The sequence below is a fragment of the Anabrus simplex genome, chromosome 5 (genome assembly GCF_040414725.1).
Source record: "Anabrus simplex isolate iqAnaSimp1 chromosome 5, ASM4041472v1, whole genome shotgun sequence".
NCBI lineage: Eukaryota > Metazoa > Arthropoda > Insecta > Orthoptera > Tettigoniidae > Anabrus > Anabrus simplex.
The window spans coordinates 389,037,945-389,060,408 of NC_090269.1; positions in this window are offsets into that span (position 1 = coordinate 389,037,945).

The window sequence follows — 22,464 nt, forward strand, 5'->3', positions numbered from 1 at the left end:
TTCTGTAATGTGAGTTCGTTTTGGTTTATAACCAGGTTACTTTACAAGCCATGCCTGCTCTCATTGTACTGTCCTGGAGTAATACACTCTAATGCGACTGTAATTTGATCAGAAAATATTATTCTTTGTTTGAAACTAATCAAATCGTATGGACTGAAACAAATCAAAACTTGTATGGGGACTATGATATAATGTAACAATACTATTTCAACAAAATACAATTGTTCTAGAGAGACAACCGTAACTAATGCTAAGTGACGGGACACGCACACTTCACAACGATTCTATTACCATATCTTCAATTTTTGATCGGCCGGGGTGACGCCACACCTGTAACTTCGCACCTCGGCGAGCCAAAAAGCAAATCGGCTGGCACCAAGTTGGAGGCCGGCCACCCCCAGCCATGTTTACCTGTATACTCAATGACGTTGACCCAGCGATCTCGGATGAGGACTTTTTGCAGTGCCCTTCGCACACACGGTGTCTCTACTGTCACCAGACTTTACGACGGCCCCGATCTCGCACCAGCGGTGCGTCTCTTATTCCACACTTTGGATGCCTGCAACCACGTTCAGACTAATGGAGTGTTTCTTCATCGCCGTCTCCACCAAGTGACATCTACACCTTCACACGTCATCGGCCAGATCTTGGATGTTGAAGGCCCTGTTACGCCTGCTGCAAGCACGCCTCCTCCGTATTTCTCACCACCACCCCCTCCATCATCCACAACTACTACCATCACCTCCACCGTATCTGCTTTCCCATCCCTCAATATTCCTCTGACCATACCTGTCCCCACTACTACCACCACCACCATCACTACTTCTGCTCACTCCTCTCCTACCCTTTCTATTACTAATACCACTACATCCCATCCTTTTCCGCTACTGATAACCTCTCTCCCGAACCCTCCAACCCCTGATCCCATAAATCTCCAGCCTACATCGATTCAGCCATCTGCCGAGGGACCTTCCACCGCTCCTCCTATGAACGTGGTACGTTCACCGCCACCTGAACATTCTTCCACCTACAGCTGTGTTATTCGCTGTGTGGATCCAAGCCTAGCGCCTGCAGCCATTGTTCAAGATCTTCGCCAGGCAGGCCTCCCTGTACGACGAGCTTCTCGTATGTACAATGCCAACGGTCCAACGTTTCTGGTGCGCCTCCAACTTCAGACTCCCGACGACATCCAGCGCCTCATCGCCATCACCGGGTCGAACCCTCTATTCACCTCCATAACCCTTACACCGTCCTCCTCCAGCCTGCAGTCGTCCCTGGCCTGTCCCTCCTCACTCACCCCGTCCACGTCTACGATCTTCTACAGTCCCACACCCGCCAAACTACTTTCCCCAACCTCCACCTTACCTTGCCCTCCTCAACCTTCTCCTCACTTCCCTAGTTAACTTTTCCTCTTTCTACCACACCCTAGCTTCCCATCTTCTCCCTAGCACCTTCGTCTACCTTTTCACTCATCTCTGTTTTTGAATGTACGCGACATTGTATCTCTTTCAATAAAGTTCATCTGTATTGTACTCCTTAGCACAGAAGGCATTCCTTCACATCTCCTCTTCCTTTATCTCCATTTACCCATCTCCTTCATCTCACATTTCTCCACTTCCCCGTCACATGGCCAGAGAGAGGGCGTTACCATCTAGGTGGCCCGTCCCACCACTTCAGGGTGGGGAATGAAAGCATTGTTAGTAGTAGTAATGTTAAGCTGTGATGCAAACAAAAATAGTAATTCTGACAGTTTCTCAAAATAATATTTAGCAGCAGTATGAAAATTTTAGTACTTCTTTCCTTTTATTTTCCGTTTTTATTTAAATAACTCCCTTCTTCCCGTCGTTTGTTTATTCCTTCCTTCCTTCTTTCCTTCCTACTTTCCTCTTGCTTATATCTTTACTTCCCTCCATTCCATCTCTCATTCTTACTTCCTCTTTTCCTCCCTTACATCTAATATTCCTGTCGGGCTCCATGGCTAAATGGTTAGCGTGCTGGCCTTTGGTCGCAAGGGTCCCGGGTTCGATTCCCAGCAGGGTCTGGAATTTTAACCATAATTGGTTAATTTCTCCGGAACGGGGGCTGGGTGTGTGTTGTCTTCATCATCATTTCATCTTCATCAAGAAGCGCAGGTCACCTACGGGTGTCAAATTAAAAAGACCTGCATCTGGCGAGCCGAACTTGTCCTCGGACATACGCCATTTCATTTTTTCATCTAATGTTCTTACCTCCGTTACTCCTTTTACTTTCATCATTAATTTATTCCTAATTCTTTTTACCTTTTCTCTCTTCTCCTTCATTCCATTCATCGTTTTCCAAACAAAACGGACTGTAAATAACATCGCAGGAGTAGTTGGTGATTTCTAGATTTAATTACCTTCTTAATTTTTATAGTGAAGTGTTCGGTGCGAAATAATTTAGAAATAATTTTGCGCTCCACAGACATTATTTGAGATAACCGAATGTTATAAATCAAGGGCATGTGTTGCTATTTGTCGTTGAAGGTTAGGATCAATGTCATTGAACAATTTATTGAAGGACGTTTTCGCAACTCTCATTAACGGTGATGATAGCGTTGAAGTGGTTGACACCTTGGACCTTGTTCTCCAGTTAGAGTAAACACTCGTCGAGAAACATTGAGATGAGAGCTCTGGTCTGTTTGTGATTGAAATCCAGGCTGCCCTAGGCAACCAAAATCAAGACAGAAATTATATTTTCTCAGGCACGCACACGTACTGAGAATTACTCGAGACTTCCATTTTGGCCCTACCGTGAAAACATTGTTTTAAAACAAGCAAATGTACCCGTGCTTCGCTACGGTATTCTACTTTCTATACGGATTTCTACGTAAATTACTTTACACGCAGTGCGTAAGATTATATTAAATTGCATGCCTCGTAGCGCGATCCGAGAAACAAAACGAAGAGGACCCCATACGTTGTTTCCGTTATAAGGTGCGTGCTGTCACTGTCATTCACAATCGAGTTCGGGAGTTTCTAGTATAACGGCAGACTCACTTGCCAACTGCCATTCACAATAGAAATGGGGAGTTTCCTTTATAAAGACAGGCCACATTTCCTAATGCCAGTCATAGTCGAGTTAGAAATTTGATTACGATCCAGCAATGCAGCTCAATCTAACGTATAACGAATGGAGATACGACAAAATATCATACGACCAAAGTTGAAGTTCTCTCCAAATTGAGCAGCGATTGTGTAATCTGCTTTGTGATATGACCTACCGTTTAGCCAGCAGTTACCACGAAACAAAGGTCTGCACCGTCATTAAAATTACCTCCATATTTCGATATCTTTCGGGGCCAAAATGTTATACATTCGAACATCTTGGAATTTTTCGTCAAAGGAAAGAGTGTCCATGTTTCGTGATTAAAACTTGCATACATACGGGGAAACTAAAGAAGGCAGTAAATACAGTTAAGAAGGTTGTTAATAACAGAAAATATGATTATAAAATAGGACAGCCGGACAGCAGAAATATGTAAATACAAAGAGGATGTATTGAGACGTGAAATGTCCCTCACTAAATTGCCATGATATAAGTTACGGATTTAAGAAGGCGCTAACAGAAGAGATATTTAGGCACAGTGATTCTTAGGTAACCAGATAAGATGACTTTTGGTGTTATTAAAGAGGCAAGGCAGAGGCAAGGAAATAAATCAGAAAACAGAAGTAGAAGAAAAATACAGTAAAAATTATAGCACATGCCAGAAAGCATCTTACAGTATGAAATAATGGGCTACTTTCCGCGGTATTCTTCAAATATTAACAGCTCCCTTTAGTACTATTCGAAGACGATTGTATTCCGCAAATATCCTGCAGAATTGCAGCTTGACGTCTTTCTCGCTTCTACATAAGGATAAACCACCAGTTTACAGGCATGATGACGAAAAAGGTATAACGTTACTTCCCCGCTGGCAAGCAGAGACGTTGCCATGGTAACCGGTAGGTTCGTTATCGGTATGTCGGTCACTCAGTGCAGAGCATGAAAGCCCCAGAATATAGCCATTTTCTTCGTCATTTGAAATAATGTACAAAAGAAAAGTTGTTTAAAATGAAGGGGCATTTTACACATGGTCCATAGATTTTGCAGAAAATCAAGTATAAGAGAAAATTGAAGAAAATCCTTGGGTGAGTATACTCTAAATATGAAGTTTGGTCGAGATTTATCCAGCCGTTTCTCTGTGATGGTGGACCAGACGGACAAAGAGACATGAAAGCTAAAAACCGCTGATACGGTCTTGAGTTGACCTAAAACGAACAAATATCTGGAAAAATCGGCAAAACAAACGGAATTACAGACAGCGAACCCCCTACAATTTTATTTATATAGATTAAATCAACACAATGCATTTTATCAGGGTACTCAGGATCAGGGTGCGAAATTAGAAAGAAATGGTGGCGGGGGAGGAAGGAACATAGGGCTTAAATACTGGTGTTTACTTCAGGTAGTATCCGGCGGGGAATGGGGTATAAAATTCCCCTGTAAATAAAATACCCCCTCCCTCAGGAAAATGTAAATTGTAGATTTTTTTTTTTTGAATTTTGTTGTGATAACAAGAATGATAAACATTAGAAAGTTATTCCAACCAGCTGAGAAGTTTATGATAGACTGTCCCTTTCTTATGAAAGATCAGACGAGGCGCGATTATTCCTGACTTATTGTTTTATTACCGGAACCTTCGTCTACCAGGGCTAAGTGCTGACGGAACAAATTTGTTGGTTTGTACACACCTTAAGTGAATATTGTTCTATTGATACCCATCGGAAACATGTCCTTTCCAAGAAGTACACGGAGTGGTGTAAACTCGAGCTACTTCAGCAATGCCAAGGGAGGAGAGCTTCAAGAAATGTACATCTTTGCCCGTGTTTCAGATGGACTTGCCACAGTGAAGCATGAACAATAGGCTGCAGGTGCGGATTGCCACTGCTGCGTTGTTTTCTTGCTCAGGGTCTGGCAGTCATTTGATTTATTGCTGATGTTTCTATGAAAATATGCACAGTAAAAATCATTTATTTCAGTAATAAACTATGCGTGTTCTACATTTTCCTCATTATTTTATAATGAAAGAAACTCCCCCTTCCCCGGGCGATTTTAGTGAGGGAGAACCGCTGAGATAAAATCGTCGGGGGGGGGGGGGAAATCCCTCCATCCCCCCCCCCCCGCGATTTAGCACCCTACTCAGGATGATATGTGCAGGAAAGCAGTGCATGTAAACCGACTTCGGTGACAGGGTCATGTGTGTTGAATTGCGAGAGGATGGTTTACTAGGAGAATAATAGAATTGGCCCTCGAAAACGGAAAGATACTAAGGCGACGATGCTTAAGCTCAGTTTATTTTTTATTTTACTTCTACAGTTGGCTTTACATCACACCAACACAGATAAGTCTTATGACGACGATGGGATAGATAAGGCTAGGATTGTGAAGGAAGCGGCCGTGGCCTTAATAATTAATAATTATTTTGGTACAGCCCCAGCACTTGGCTCGTGTGTAAGGGGAAACACCTCTACCACTTAACCGAACATCTCGGTTTAAGAAAAATACTTCGCGGAAATACGCATAAAATGTCGTTCATCGCTCATCGCGACTAACCAATTCCTGCAACAATGCAGCGGGTAGTGGAGACTTGCGCGACAGAGTGTAGCATCTGCTTGGGGAAGGGTATGCCATGGTCATGTACACTGAGGTATGATTCACCCACTTGCCACGCGCATTCGTCAGTCTGGCAGGTGGTGGTAGTGATTGTTGTTTTAAGAGGAAGTACAAGGCTCACTCAGTTAAAGTGTCTGTGTAGTTCTGTCTAATACCTGTTACATTGTTCGCGTGCAGTCAAACAGTAAATGCTTTTCAAATAGTATAACAACGCCTTAATTATATTTAATTGTAATACATGTGTAATGTTGTTACTTTAATGAAAGTTGTGTTTTATAGCATACAATTGAGATCTTAAAAAAAGTTAATACCGCACTGAAGTTGGTAGATCATCAACATACTTACCATTTTATAGTTTTTTTTTTCTATTTTGATGTAACCGCACCTTCCCCCTCCACAACTGGGTAATCTTTGTTGTCTATACATTTTTGTACAACCCCCCCCCCCCTTCCCCCTACTTCTAATTGCCAATCGTCGCTACTACTACACGTATTTTCAACTGAGAAGTTGTTTAAACATGAGGTAGTGATTTCGGTGAAGAAACCTAAGTGGGAAGACTGAATGACGTGAACACGATAAGCACAATACACCTCATATCTGCTTGCCGCATATCTGGACAGCTCTGACCTTGTCACACTGAAGACCTTGAATTGGCTGCCGGGACCACGAATTTAGTTAGTTTAGTTTCTTCCAGTTAATCGCAGTTTCTACCTGTTTCTAATCTGTTAGACTTCACTAAGTTGTATACAGATTAAGGGTACTTTAACGTGGGTAGTATAGTTTACCATGGTTTACTTGGATTCAAGTCGGAGTTTTAAATGTTCTAATACAGGTAGTATAAGCATAGTAAAACGATTATTAAATAGCTTTTTATCACTTAGTGAAAATATAACAAGTGATTGACAGTGGCCGACCATGCTCAGCCATTTTCAGTTCTGCCGAATGTTGCTGTTAATTTTCTATACTTAAGTTTTGCGATATTCTATTATTACAGTAATACAAGAAATCTAATTCTCTGTAGGCTTTCTCTTTTTCCCCACACCTTTGTATTACATTAATTCACTTCGTGATATGAATAACCTGGTGAAAGGAATAGTGGGGTAGGGAGAAGGCGAAAAGTGAGGGCTTATACTTAATTCATTAATTTCATCTATAACTACGTCCACCCCGAAGCGTTACGGTTAGCGCTATTAGCTGTCGTCCTTGGAGGCCTGGGTTCGATTCCCGGTACTGCAGGAGGACTGGTACATGCAGCTCACCTCCTCGGCACTAGGACACGAGTTTGTATGGCTCCATGGCTAAATGGTTAACATGCTGACCTTGTTCCAGGGGGTTCCGTGTTCGATTCCCTGCATGGTCGGGGATTTTAACGTTAATTACTTGATTCTTATGGCTCGGGTGCTGGGTGTGTGTGTTGTCTTAAGCATTAGATCTCATGACGGGTAGGGAACCATCCTCACGGACGCGCAGGTCGCCTATACGGCTTCAACTCGACAGACTTGCACCAGGCCTCTCCGGGGGCCACATGACATCTATAACTACAACAGAACTTCTGGATCAGGAAACACCACTGGAGCACACCTATTGACACTTGAAGCTGTTGGACAAGGAAAGGGAACTCTTCGAAGATATGCATAGGGCTATTGCTCACCAACCTTAAGGTTGACGAGAAGAAGAAGAAGAAGAAGAAGAAGGTTAATTCATATGACAGTGTCTGTGTTTGATTCAACACCTTCCTCTTCAGATTCACGCAGCACGTCGCATTACCAATCACTTCACAAACACGCAGTAATGAGTACATCTCTCCGCATTGGGCATCCAATCGAAAAACAGGGACAAGTTCACAGGTGTGACACAGGTTACACCCGCGGCTCTACCAGTGGGAAAAGCGGAAGATGTAGAAGAATAAGAAGAAGAGGAAGAAGAAAAGAAGAACAAGAAGAAGTGGTGCAGAAGAAATACAACTAGGCAGCCGTCCTCTATATAACACTAATCAGACAGACAAATGGAAGGGATCCGACACTTCGAAATATGAAAGTATCAACCAAACAAAGACAAAGCCCATGAAGGGCGTGAAAATAAAAGACTCTCTAGGCCTCGGAAACCTAATAGCGTCGGGGTTGGAAAAGAACAAGAGTTGACTAAGGGAGGTCGGATAGGATAGACGAAAGTGAGGAACCTGGCACAAGTAAGTGGAAGGAATTCCAATCGCCAACCCACGCTCCAAAGTTCAGAGCCATTGGGGCCCCTTTTAGTCGCCTATTACGACAGGCAGGGGATACCGCGTGTGTTATTCTACCACCCCCACCCACAGGGGAAAGGAAAATGAAAGAGGACCAACACTTCTATATAAAATAAGAGTTTTGTCTCTACATTGCTCAGAATTTAAAAGGAATGACATTTCTGTATCGGCCATATCCTTAGGAACAATGAAATTCAATTTTTATTTTTCCGGCATGTCTGTCTGTCTGTCTGTCTGTCTGTCTGTCTGTCTGTATGTATGTATGTATGTATGTATGTATGTATGTATGTATGTATGTATGTATGTTTTGTATGTATGTATGTATGTATGTACGCTCATCATCAGAAGACAATTTAATGAAAACTGGTATCTAAGTCGGGAAATAACGCACTACACTCTCGGCTAGAAATAACCTTATTCATGCTGGATGAAATGTTATTTTAGGAGAAGGAGCCTAAAATTTACTTTTAAATATCTATTTTATTATGCAATTCACCACTTCATCTAGAATTCTGCATACAATATAGCATTTCGTAGCGAAGCGCAGGTACACCAGTAGTCAGAGAATAATGTAAAGTATACTCGTGTCGGCGTCCCGAGGTGGTGCAGCTCTTTTCAGGCACACCCCCAGAGGAGGTGAACTGCATGTGCCAGTATAACCACACACCACCCCTACTGCCATTTTTAAATTACTGGGAGTACCGAAAATCGAACCCAGGCCCCCGAGGACGGCAGCGAATAGTGCTAACCCTTACGCTGCGGATGTGGACGAGGCATAGGTTAAAGGAAGGGAAGCCCCACGAACGGCGTAAAATGAACGACTCTCTAAGCCTCACAAACCTAACAGAGCCGGGGTCTGAAATGAACAAGCGTTGACGAAGGGAGATCGGATGGAAAAGGTGATATCGAGTAGCATGACGCAAGTAATGCCAGACTCAGCTAGAGAAACCGTGATCTCTCACGCTCCAAATTTCAGTGCCTCTGGTCCAGCTCGTTGTCACCTCTTCCGGCAGGCCAGGGATACCGTGGCTGTATTTTACTCCCCCACCTACAGGAGAAAGTAGAAGGAAAATAAGTTTATTTCAATATAATTTCCTTTAGTCAGGGTGAAAATTTCAATTGAATATGTTCATCAGTTAGTGGAACAAAATTGTATACGTCCAAGAACTCTGTAACACTGTATAAAGAATGTCCTTGAAATTGGTTCCAGTATTTACAGAGAAGTCAGCACGCCACAAATGGAAGAAGAAAAGTCCTATAAATTTCGGTCGCAAACCCAGTATCTTCGGAGTTATGGTCCTCTACCACTACTACCAATGATCACGATGTTACAATAATTTTCGCAGGGTTGTAGGCATCAAAAGACGGACATGCATTCATACCTAAGCATTGGTCGTAAACCCACTAGCATTTTGTGTTATTGATGACTTATGGTCTTATTATGATGGGTCACCGACCAGTCTTTATTGTATAGTTAGGTGACACCTAACATGAGGGTGGAAGGCTGCACTGCAATGGATGGTAGTCTGGTAGTCACATGTTGTGAAGAGTAGATCAAAGACATAGTGATCATTGATATAGCGTAGCGGAGCTTAACTCCGAACATATTGGGATTGCGACGAATGCTTATAGGGACATTTTCCCTTCGTTTGTGGTGTGCTGTAAATACTGGAACCTTTTTCAAGGACATCCTGTATATTTTCTTATACACGCTGCGCATTACCTCATTCACTTCCGTATCCGGATCAACCACTATTCTACCCGAAGTCAGCAGCGAGGACATCTCTAGTACTGGCCACCTATAAATCTTCTTGGGAGCAAAACTGATTCATATTTGGGCAGACTAGCAGATGCTTCTGATTCTGAGTTTCTTCACACTCCTGATGCACCGAGGAATTTCGAGTTCATTAAGTTATACTTTCAACTGCATACATCAATTCGTAAACTGTTGAGAGACTTCCAAGTGTATACGGGAACTTATGTTCGGCTAGGGTTACCAACCGTCTCGCATTTTAAGGTACTTTGTAATTGTCCCGCGCGAAACGTCATCTGTTTCACACTTGTTTCCCTTTCTACCTGAACGAAGTTTCGTGTTATTGTCATCTGTACGAATTTTCACAACACGCAACTGTCCTGCCAGCTAACTTCAACTAAATATTGTGTAACCATTGCCAACAGTACGATCTCTGAAAGTGCAAAGGAGCAGGTTATAGTATCTTTGAAGAAATGTTCCGGATGTATCTTCCAACTTCCGGGTTACCGTTAGTCCGCAGCCATTCAGCATCATGAAGCGTATCATCATAGACGCTTTGTATTAAACGGCGTTCTTCTTTAAGTTTTGTGAATTATGAAATGGATTCGGAGTCGGATAGTGATGACTGTGCTTCTATTTCGGCACAAAAAGAAAGCTCATTCAAACCCGAGAAGGTAAGAGGGAAAATAAACACGTAACTGCATATACAGCAAAGTGGGAGAACCAACGTCCGTACTGATCTCTGAATCGAAGTAACGTCCACAAGGCGTTTTGTAAACTTCGCAAGAAGACGTTAGTGTTTCTCATGGATGAAGGGTGTTGAGCCCACAAACTGGAAAATAAATTGTAAAATAAAGAGTGAAATGTAATTTTATATGTTATTACTGTAGTAAGAGGGTAACTGGCAACAGAATGCTTTTGAAAATGTTACAATTTTGTCTCCGAGGAGCAGGTTGGTGTCCACAAAGGGGTTGACAAACGTCCTTGTGTTGTTTCGTTTTTCCTACATCGGATGCCACACTCTTACAGATGCAAGGTGAAGCTATGGCTAAGAGCAGATTGAGTGGATTGTCTTAACTATAACTGGTTCAGTCGTTCTTCAACAGTTGGTCACCGATATCCAGGTGGCAGTTGTTCCTTTAACTCAGTCGGTGGCTGATGTAGTTCCTCCTTCCACCTCGTAAGCCTCGTAAACTTTCAGGAGAGCAAGACAACGGAGTTGTTGTTTTAATGAATCCATTAAGTGACTGAAGTCTCAGAGGAGCAGGTTGGTGTCCATAAGGGGTTGATGAACGTCCTTGTGTTGTTTCGTTTTTCCTACATCGGATGCCACACTCATACAGATGCAAGGTGAAGCTATGGCTAATAGCGGATTGAGTGGATTGGCTTAGCTGTAACTGGTTCAGTCGTTCAAATGTCATTAGAGAGATAACAGAGGACAATTATATGCATGCCGATACCAACTGTTTGTATACGTACTTAATATCCGATCAAGGGTATGAGTCGAGATAACAGTATCAGGTATTGATTGGTGGTATAAGATTTGATAAATCTCAACGTGTTAGTAACTTCGTCAATTCTTCGCCCAGTTGTTCACCAGTATATAAGGCTCAAGCTAGTATATTCCTTACAAAAAGACCTACCAAATGAATTACCATTCGGTATATTTTTTAGGATTGTGGAGAGATGATTAGAAGTTCCTGCAAGGAATATCGCCATAACAATACGCGGACTCTAATACTAATACTAATACTAATACTAATACTAATACTAATACTAATACTAATACTAATACTAATACTAATACTAATACTAAAACTAATACTAATAATCATAATAAGCCACACAAAATAGTAACGACCGTGTGTCCGTACAATGACTATCTTGGAGAAATTTTTGTTCAGTTATCCGTTTCAGATGTAATAATGTCCATCTCGATGGCTTTCTTTCAAAACCTCGTATGTCCAAATGTTCTTCCTACCCATTGTATTCCTTAGAGACTGGTCACGCCTCCCGGTCGTATATTTATATGCAGTCCATCCAAATCATGTTTGCTGTGTTCATTTTCCCATGCGAATGTGTAAAGGAAAATGGACCTTACCGTACCGTATTGTAGGGATGTTGTTTGCATAGCTAATATACACACTCCTACAGTTTGATGAATTTAAGGTTCATTTTCCTTTACACACCAGCACAGGAAAATGACCACAACGAAAGTTATTCGACTGCATATAAATATGTGATTGGGAGGCGTGACCAGTCTTAAGGAATATAATGGGTAGGAAGAACATTGGGACTTACGAGGTTCTTAAAGAAAGCCATCGATCTGTTTGTTTGTCTGAGTTCTTATAACTTCTAAACTACTGGATATATTTCTACCAAACTTCACATTAAGAATCCACCTGTCCTTGGGTAGGTTCTAGGGTAAAAATTATTTCTAAATCCCTGAAATTACTGGGGGTTTATACGAAATCAATTTAGGCCTACAACCAAAGAAGTATGTTTAATTCTACCTGCCTTAAAGGAAATCCATTTCTAAAACTTTTTTCTCATGTGCACTTTTTCGATAGGATGATTAATAAGGGATATATCATTAACGGACTGTTTTACAGGGTAAGTCCAGTGGACATAGCCCGAAAGTTATTGTATGTGGAGCAGATTCCTTATTTCTATAAATAAAATCTTAACGACCGTGTATCTGTACATTGACTGTTTTGGCGAAATTTTCGTTCAGTTATCCGTTTCAAGTGTAATAATGACCACCTGCTTATATTTTGGCTTTGGTATCTCTTTGCCTGTTTGTTTCAGTTCTTATAACTTGAAAACTACTGGATATATTTATACCGAACTTCATATTTAGAATCCACTCGTCCTTGGGTAGATGTTAAGGCCAATATTGTTTCTAAATCCCAGAAATGACTGGGGGTTTATACGAACCGAAATCGTGATTTTACACATCCACAAAATATACACAACCGAACGTAATGGAATTCCACCTGCTGTCTTGTCATTTCAGGTGTGTTACAGGGTTTAAGTAACGAGCCATTTTACTCTTTTCGATAGAACAGATACTAAAAAATGTTTCCGTCCACGATTAGTTCCATGAGCCTTCAGCCACAGTGCCACTCCCAGTTTCAGATGAACAACAGTGTGTACGCGAGAAGTGTGGAGAATGATGTAAAATTTCAGACCAGGGACTGAATTGCTTCTTGCCTGTTGAAGAACATCCGTTTAACATACCATATTAAACGTTTGAATACATGGACGTAACTTCGCATAAATTCATGAAGGAATCATGAAATGTATTACCAATTCCCTTGCTAAGAACAGGTACATATGTTAGTAATAATAATAATAATAATTGTAATAATGATAATACTGTAATAATTCTTTACATATAAAAACACTTATGGATGAACTTATGTTATGGCTATAGTCAAAGAATGGACAATAAATGTCTTATTAAACATATATTTACATAGGCCTCGTCATAAAACAGTAAATGACAATTAATTGAAAAAGACCTTCAAGAAATCAGCATAGCAGGTGAAATTGTACGGAATAGAACGTTGGTGAACAAACATTATTTTTTCTGAAAGCCCCAAGATAAGAAGCACCACTGCATAGATGTAAGAACGGGAGAAAAAATACACAGAGAGGATAAATAGTTTCCTGAAAGACAAGAAAGCAGATTCACCTACTAAATAAGCGCAATCGTGCTCCTTAGTTGCGCACAGCGTTGCGAAAATAATAATAATAATATTAATAATAATAATAATAATAATAATAATAGTAATAATAATAATAATAATAATAATAGTAATATTTGTCATCAAGACATTAATCAAAACTAAGACATTACCAGCAGATAAGAAAGTGATAATGACATTCGTTGACTTCAAAAAAGCATACGACTCCATAGACCGGGACACACAAATTGAAGTGCTTAAGGAATTTGAAGTAGACAATAAGACAACAACCCTTATTCATCAAAGACTAAAAAACCCACGATCGCAGGTAAAATTTTTAGGAGAAATGTCAGTGCCCTTTGAAATCAAAACAGGTTTGAGACAACGAGATGGCCTCTCTCCAATTTTATTCAGCTGTGTTTTAGAGAAAGTTATCCGGGACTGGCGAAGAGAAATGAGCAAGTTCAACTTTCCAAATGGAATTAGATTAGATCACAAGAGAACTGGGCTTAAATTTGAATGCCTCGCATTTGCAGAAAATATCGCCTTTTTGCAGAGAATTTGCGAATTGCAACTAAGGTGATTGAAGTCCTCAAAGAAACATCAGACGAAACAGGATTGCGTGTATCTTTTGAGAAGACGGAGTGCATGAACATAAATACCACTGACGCAACCTGGAAAATGAGGACCAAGTACGGTGACATCAAAAGGGCTAGAAAATTCAAGTACTTAGGAGAGATTTTTACTCCAAACATGAATGAATTCAAGAACATGCAAGAAAGATGGAAACTCCATTTAGATTATGTCAAAATACCTACAAATCTAAGTCACTCTCCTACCAGGCCAAATTCAAGCACTACAGCACAATAGTCAAACCTGAATGTTTATACGCAGCTGAGACAATAGCCACGAAGGGACTCTCAGATTTGGAAAAGAAAGAAATGAGGTTCCTTAGAAAGATTCCTGGACCCAGAAAATCATCAAATTTACTTTTCGCATGAGACCAAACCAAGAACTATACCAGCAATTTGAAAACATAACCACCACAATGAAAAAGAGGAAATTACGTTCTACGGACATATTAAAAGGATGGGATCAGAGACACTCGCCAAAAGGATCCTCACCTTCCAGCAGAACCGGAAGACACAGGTCCCATGGGTAAAAGAAGTCTACCGAGATTTAAAAAAATTGTGGGATCACGGCAGAAGATAAAACAAACAGAAAAATCTTCAGGCAAAGAGTTGTGGAGGTGCAGGACCTAGCTGATGAAAAAACGAGGAAGAATAGAGTATTCTCGGCAGAAGAACGAGCACGAGCAAGCCAACGGATGAAGGAATACTGGCGAAAGAGGAAGGAGAAAGAACTGGAGAAAGCAATGAAGTTGCGTAATGGCAGCCCATAGATGACTGAAACGATAATAATAATAATAATAACAATAATAATAATAACCGTATGGCGTCAGCTACTGTGTGCAGGAATTTTGATCCGTCGTCACCTAATCCACCTGTGTGACAATTTCTAGGTTTCGATTTCCTATGTACTAGAGTAAATGCAGGCAGGAGGAGAAAGAATATGTCAACAGACTTTCTTACGTAAACTTTGATGAAATTACCATTTGCATGTCACCAAAGCTTGTTCACCACCAATTGGCAAAGTCTCTGCTTACGTCTGGACGTTTGCCGTATTACACACTGGTCAGGACTACAAGCAATTTGTGAATTCGACAAATTTTGATGTTAAATATTTCATAACCTACAATCAACAGTGCACATCAGTTTTGTCACTTTTATGGACGAATAGCATAATACTGAAGCCTAACCTCAGCTGTTTGAGTGTATTAAGATTCCAGTTCCATACAGTATAATATGTGCAAAGTTACGCCAGTTGTAACAAAATGTTTGAATGTGTATACAACGAATAATTCGAAAACATTAAGCAATTTCAACAGATTCTAAATGTATTGACATTGTATTTTAAATATTAGAATAAGGTTTTAAAGGTTGAAACTTAATTATTATTTTCAATAAGACGACGTAATATACACACGTTTTAAAATTTAAGAGGATTCTCAAAGCTCATTAGGGATAACTTTGTCAAAGGCAAACCATAAGTGTGTTCTAAAATAATGTTATCATTTAAACTTGTAAGAATATTTATGGCTGAAAATGTTCAAAATATGAACGAAACATGTCCTATGTTTTAATATTTAAGCAATAAAGTAAGGATGAGATCGTAATTTTATAATTGCTTTTAATGTATTGAATAGGTGGATACAAAAGTTTTATTGTTTCTCCTTTAAATAGACTTTCAATACGGAAAAATGAGGATAGTCTCTTGCAAGGATCGAACCTGCCAAGTTGGAGTCAGAAGACCAGCCCCTCAACAATTTGAGCCGGCTCTTCTTTACATAATAATCTACCTATGTTTTAGCTATGAATCTTGCTGTTCTTAAGTTTTGTTGTCGCGATCATCTCCTGCAGCTTGAGGATGATTTAAATCTGGAGATCCGTCTTCTTCTTCTCCTTCTTCTTCTTCTTATTCCACTTTGCCCCACGCCTTTAAGGTCGCGTTTTTAGCTGTGTCGCACATGTGGATTTGGCCCTGTTTCACGACCGGATGCCCTTCCTGACACCAACATTAAATAGCGTCTGTTATCAACATACAAGGCATGCATAATATAATCGCATGCACATTTCTGTATATCGATACGATATCGTTAATGCCGTCGCGTAATCAAGAATGCTTGTAAAAACGACGTAGTAAAACAGATTGTCTTAAAATAAGTAGATTAACTAAAAAGGACACGTCGGGTTTTTAAATAATCCACCCGGATTCCGAGCAATGGTCTAAAAAGAGGGACATGGTCGGATAAAAGATGACGTCGGCTCACCCTATTCTTGATACAACAATGTCAATGAACTACATTAGACTGTCGTCAGTTTCCTTACATTGCCTTCCAGTATTCTTGACGTGGTACAGGGGAACTACTTCCCTCACAGCTACAGAAACTTTATGAGCAGTAAGGAGTTCGAAGACTGTAATGAGCTGTGTGATTGCTCTTGGAAAATCGATGTGTCCCCTGGGTGTCGACAATGTTGGAGTGCTTGGTACGTTCGACTTCTTGGTCTCCTGACATATTTGTGACACGGTGAAATTACGCTGTGAAGATTTGACTCTATTATAAAACAAGTTTTAGTATATATTATTCCCTAAAGTCTCCTTTAAACAAAAACCAGAAGAAGAAAATTCACACCAAGAATTATGTTTCGAGACCGATTGCAATACGTAACTTCAAAAATTTGCCTTTTAGCGACACAGATAGGTTTTATGGCGACGATGGGATAGGAAAGCGCTAGGAGCGGGAAGGAAGCATCCGTGGCCATAATTAAGGTACAGCCCTAACATTTCATGGTGTGAAAATGGAAAACAACGGAAAAACATTTTCATGGCTGCCAACAGTGGGGTTCGAACCCACCAGGCCCTTTCTCCCGGATGCAAGCTCACAACTATGCGACCCCAAACACACTTGTGGGTGGGGGACGCAGATGAAGAATACACCTTCGGTATCCCCTGCCTGTCATAAGAGGCGACTAAAAGGGGCCCCAGGGGCTCTCAATTTGGAAGCGTGGGTTGACGATAATGGGGCCCTTAGCAGAGTGCTCGCATTGCTTCCACTTACTTGTGCCAGGTTCCTCACTTTCATGTACCCTATTCGACCTCCCTTGGTCAACTCTTTTCCCTTTCCGACCCCGAGGGTAACTTATTAGAGCATTCCAGGCCTAGAGAGTCTTTCATTTTCAAGCTCTTCGTTGCCTTTGTCTTTATTTGTCTGGATCCCTTCTTTATTCTTTTTCTCTCTCTCTCTCTTTCTCTCTCTCTCTCTCTCTCTATCCCTGTGGGTGGGGAACGCAGACGAAGACTACACTCACGGTATTCCCTGCCTGTCGTAAGAGGCAACTAAAAGGGGTGACCAAGGGATGACATTAGAACCATGATATTGCTTGTGATTAGTACCATTACGTGTGGAACACCCTGGGGCGACGTTACTTGCGTCTAATACAACCTTGCGAGGAAAACCATGGGTATAAGTTATATAGGAGCAGTACCATTATGTGAGTCCGACTCGTTGGCTGAATGGTCAGCGTACTGGCCTTCGGTTGAAAGGGTACCGGGTTCGACTCTTTCAGTGGTTAATTCCAATGGATCGGGGGCTGGGTGTTTATGCTGTCCCCAACATTCCTGAAACTCGCACACCACACATAACACTATCCTCCACCACAATAGCACGCAGCTACCTACACATGGCAGATGCACCCACCCTCATCGGAGGGTCTGCCTGACAAGGGCTACACTCGGCTAGATATAGCCACACGAAATGTTATGTGAGGAACACCATGGGTTTGAGTGTTGCTTGTGATAGAGATCATAACTTGTTCCACTGTGTTCAGAATACGTCTGAGTTAGGTATGAGTAGTACCACTTTATGAGAAACACCCTGGGTCTACGTTGCCTGTGGTTAGTACTACTATGTGAGGAAAACCATGAGTCTGCGTTGCTTGAGAATAGTTTTATTACGTGAGGAACACAATGAGTTTGTGTTGCCTGTGGACGTTTCCATAATTAGAGCCCTGCACGGATGCGGATATCCGCGGACTTAATCGCGAAGTTAGTATCCTGGCGGATGCAAACTGTATGGCAGTGCGGAAATGAAATAGCGTATGGCTTTTAGTGCCGGGAGTGTCCGAGGACAGGTTCGGCTCGCCATGTGCAGGTCTTTTGATTTGACTCCCGTAGGCGACCTGCGCGTCATGATGAGGATGAAATGATGATGAAGACAACATATACACCCAGACCACATGCCAGCGAAATTAACCAATGATGGTTGAATTTCTCGACCCTGCCGCGAATCGAACCCGGGACCCCTGTGACCAAAAGGCAGCACACTAACCATTTAGCCACGGAGCCGGACTGGCAGTGCGGATAACTTTGCTGACAATTTCTCAGTGATGAAGACAGTCAGGTATACTCTTAGTTTTACCCTTGACAGTGGTATGGGAAAATGGTGATATATAAAGAACCTTGAGATCATAAAGCCGTAAATCTGACTTAAGCCTAACTGGCTCCTGCCCGCAATTAATAGCAGGAAAGAACAAACGTCAGTACGTCGGTAGTTGTCACAAGAGGAAATCTCTCCCTCATAAACCTGTGAGTGGAGGGGGTTCGGTGCCAGGTATCATACCAATTGTATTATGTTAACAGATCTATCCGTTTCAATACCCTGGTTGTAACATACTGTGGTTAAATATTCACAATATCCCCGGATAACCATTCGGCGATGCGGATAACCATTCGCGGATGCGGGTGCGGGTGCGGATAATATTTTGCATATCCGCGCAGGGGGTCTGCATTGCCTTATGATTAGTACCACAATGGAGCGACGCCGTGAGTATGCATGGTCTGTAGTTTCACCAAGTGAGGAACACCACGGGAATACGGCGCCCCTGATTGGCCCCACTATGTGAGGAACACCATGGGTCTGCGTTGCTTACCTGCGAAACACCATGGGTTTGTGTTACCTGCAAGTGGTGCCATTTGTTAACATGCCATTGATCTGCATTACCTGTGATTAGTACCGTCATGCGAGAAACATCATGAGACTACGTTACCTGTAAATAGTACCATTGTAGGATGAACGCCATGGTCCAACTTTACTAGTGATTAATAGACTAGTGAAGGTCCGATGACCTGGATTTTGGACCCCTTTAAATAAAAAGCATCATCCCAATAATTAGGACATTGGAAATTGGATCCACTGACTGTCTTTGTTTCAAGATCATTTTCTCATCACCATTCGTTTTAGATTCTAGTCAGTGGATACATTTTGAAGTTTTAATTTCCATTTCGTTACATCTCGTACCATTAAGGGCCGATGACCTAGCTGTTAGGCTCCTTTAAACAACAAACATCATTATCATCTTCGCGACCTCAACCGCACGGACAACTCGCTCGGTGTCTCCCATTTTCCACCAGGCAAATGCTGGGGCTGTATCTTAATTAAAAGCACGGCCACTTCCCTCCCAATTATAGCCCTTTCCCATCCTTGCATCGCCGCAATCTTTCAATGTGTTAGTGCGATGTTAAACCTCTAGCAAAAATTTGAAAAATAGAATTAACGACTTGAAGAATATAACGTCAACACTCCCCCCCCCCCCCCCCTATCCATGGTGTTTAGTGGATCAGCCACACGTTAGCACTGCGAGCTACAGAGTCGATTGTTAAACACATGTTTTCATCATCCTGTAGGTAAGTTAGTACACGAGACATAGGGGTGAAATACGTTGAACCATCTTTCTAACCGTGTCAAAAGACGAATACAGTGTGGGTAATGTTGTACGTGATGTAAAACAATTGCAGTGTTATAAGTGTTAAATAATACACTCATGTTCATGAAAACCAGAACACTTTGAAAGATAGTAAATTAATTCCACAGGTCATGTGCGTTATTATGTTGTGAAAAAATGATTAGCATTTGAACCATGTCATCCCTCATGTTGAAGGTCCACATCGATATCTCGGCGCACCGCCAACGACAGGTAAACTGTGCCTGTGGCTCTCATTGTCGCTATTAAACCGAAGGCAATGGATCAGTGTGACTTGAACAGACGTGCAGGATGCCTCGCAGACGTATGCGAGAACCGTACCGTCATATGAGTGAGTTTGCAAAAGGGCGCATTATTGGCATGAGAGAACGTGATGCATCCAGGAAATTACTGCTCATGTGGAACGAAGTGTGTCGGCAGTGCAACGGAAGTGGCCGTGTAACACATCGTACACTATCAGGAGTGACAGTCCGTCGCCGTTTTACGGCCTGGGTTATCGACGCGTCGTCCACTTCTACGCCTACTTTTGACTAATGTGCATAAATATGCTAGACTGCAGTGGTGTATGGAACGACGTCACTGGGGACAGAATTGGCAGCAGATATTGTTTTCGGACGAATCCAGGTTCTGTTTGTTTGAAAATGATGGCCGTATTATTGTTCGCCTCAGACAGGGGGAGAGGCATCACATTGACTGCATTCGCACGAGATATATAAGCGCCAACTTAAGGCCTTATGGTGTGGGGTGCTATTGGGTACAACCACAAATCACAGTTGGTGCGTGTCCTGGGTACTAGACCAGTTTGACCTACGTGAATGACATCCTGTGACCCGTAGCCATACCCTTCCTACACGACACCCCAGACGCCATATTTCACTAGGACAATGCGCGACCACATGTTGCTGCACAAACACGTGCCTTCATGTTTTCCCAGGATGTCAGACTGTTGCCCTGGCCGGCCCGATCACCGGACTTTTCGCCAATCGAAAATGTGTGGGATATGGTGAAACTACGGGTACGGTGCTGTGACCCAGTGCCAACCACGAAAGATGAAGTGTGGAACCAGGTGAATGCAGCATGGATGGCTATACCCCAGGACGCCTTTCGCGCCATATACGCCATCACGCATGGAACAAGTTATCAGTGCTCATGAAGGACCCAGTGCCTACTAGGCAACAGGACACATGCTGAACCTAGGTGACTGAAATGCTAATTGTTTCTGCACAACATACTAATGAACATGTCATGTGAATATGAACTTCCGAAATCTAGTCTTTCAAGGTGCTCTGTTTTATAATAACATGAGTGTAATTATGCCGTTCTGTTTCGTTTCGGGTTGTTCGTCGGGATACAATAAAATACACAAAGTTTAAAACTTTTTCAGCCCAACAAAACAAATGGACTGGGCCGATGACCTTCGATGTTAGGCCCCTTTAAACAATACGCAAGCAAACAAAAGGATTTTGTTACCTGAATTGTCAACTCAAGCAAGCAAACAAAAGGATTTTGTTACCTGAAGTGTCAACTCTTCTTCAGAGCAAAGTAAATCCGTAGAGGCTTTCAAGTTTGGAAATCTGCTCACAAACTTTCCAAAGTAACGGTCACTTCCGGATGGTATTTCATTTTACTCAAGTTCTATGTTCATTTTGATGTATGTTGAACTTGATGCAAGCAAGATCCTTTAAAAACGTGTTCAAGTTTAACAACGATCAATCTTAACCTATTTGGACCCACAACATGAGGAATTCATCAAAAATATCTGTAAGTTGAACACGTCTCTTAAATCTGTATAATTAAGGCACAAAATACAGAAAAAAATAAGAAAATTCCTGATCGGCGGAATAATTTTGAGCGTCCCATACATTGGATATTGGGTTCATATGGTGATATTTTGTACCTTATTCAAACTTATGCAGAGAGTAGAATATAATAGTGATGTAAGATTAATTATGTGTATTTAATCATTGAATGCGCATATCAATTATAAATTATACCGTATGTAAGAGCACCGGAAGAAACAAAACAAATTAGCATGTAAATAAATTCACCTCCAAAGGGTTTACGTACAGTTACTTACGTGGCTGGCCGAAAACAATATAACCTTTCTTTCTTTCTTTCGTCCTTTCTTGCCTTTCTTAATCCATTTATCTCCCAGGGTTGGTTCTTCCCTCGGACTCAGCGAGGGATCCCACCTCTATCACCTCAAAGGTACTTTGGGTCGGGAGGATAAAACTGTGGAGAAGGACGAGTACCTCGCCCAGGCGGCCTCACCTGTTATGCTAAATAGGAGCTTTGTGCGGGTGATAGGAGTTTGGAAAGGATAGACAAGGAAGAGGAAGGATGCGGCCGTTGCCTTAAGTTAGGTATCATCCCGGCATTTGGCTGGTGTAGAAGTGGGAAACCACGGAAAACCATTTCAAAGATAGCTAAGGTGGAAAACGAAACCCCTCTACTCAGTTGACCTCCCGAGGCTGAGTGGACCCCGTTCCAGCGTTATTAGCACTTTTCAAATTTCATGACAGAGCCGGGAATCGAAACCCGGCCTCCGGGCATGGCAGTTAAACACGCCAACCACTACACCACACCAAATGTTTTCTACCATATTTTTTATCACGTTTCACAGATTAGTTTGAGACATTTCACACGCTCTATATCTTATGGAATGGCTCAAGCACTTCTCATACCGGGGGGGGGGGGGTGGCTGTGTGTGTAGGAGCGCACAGTTTT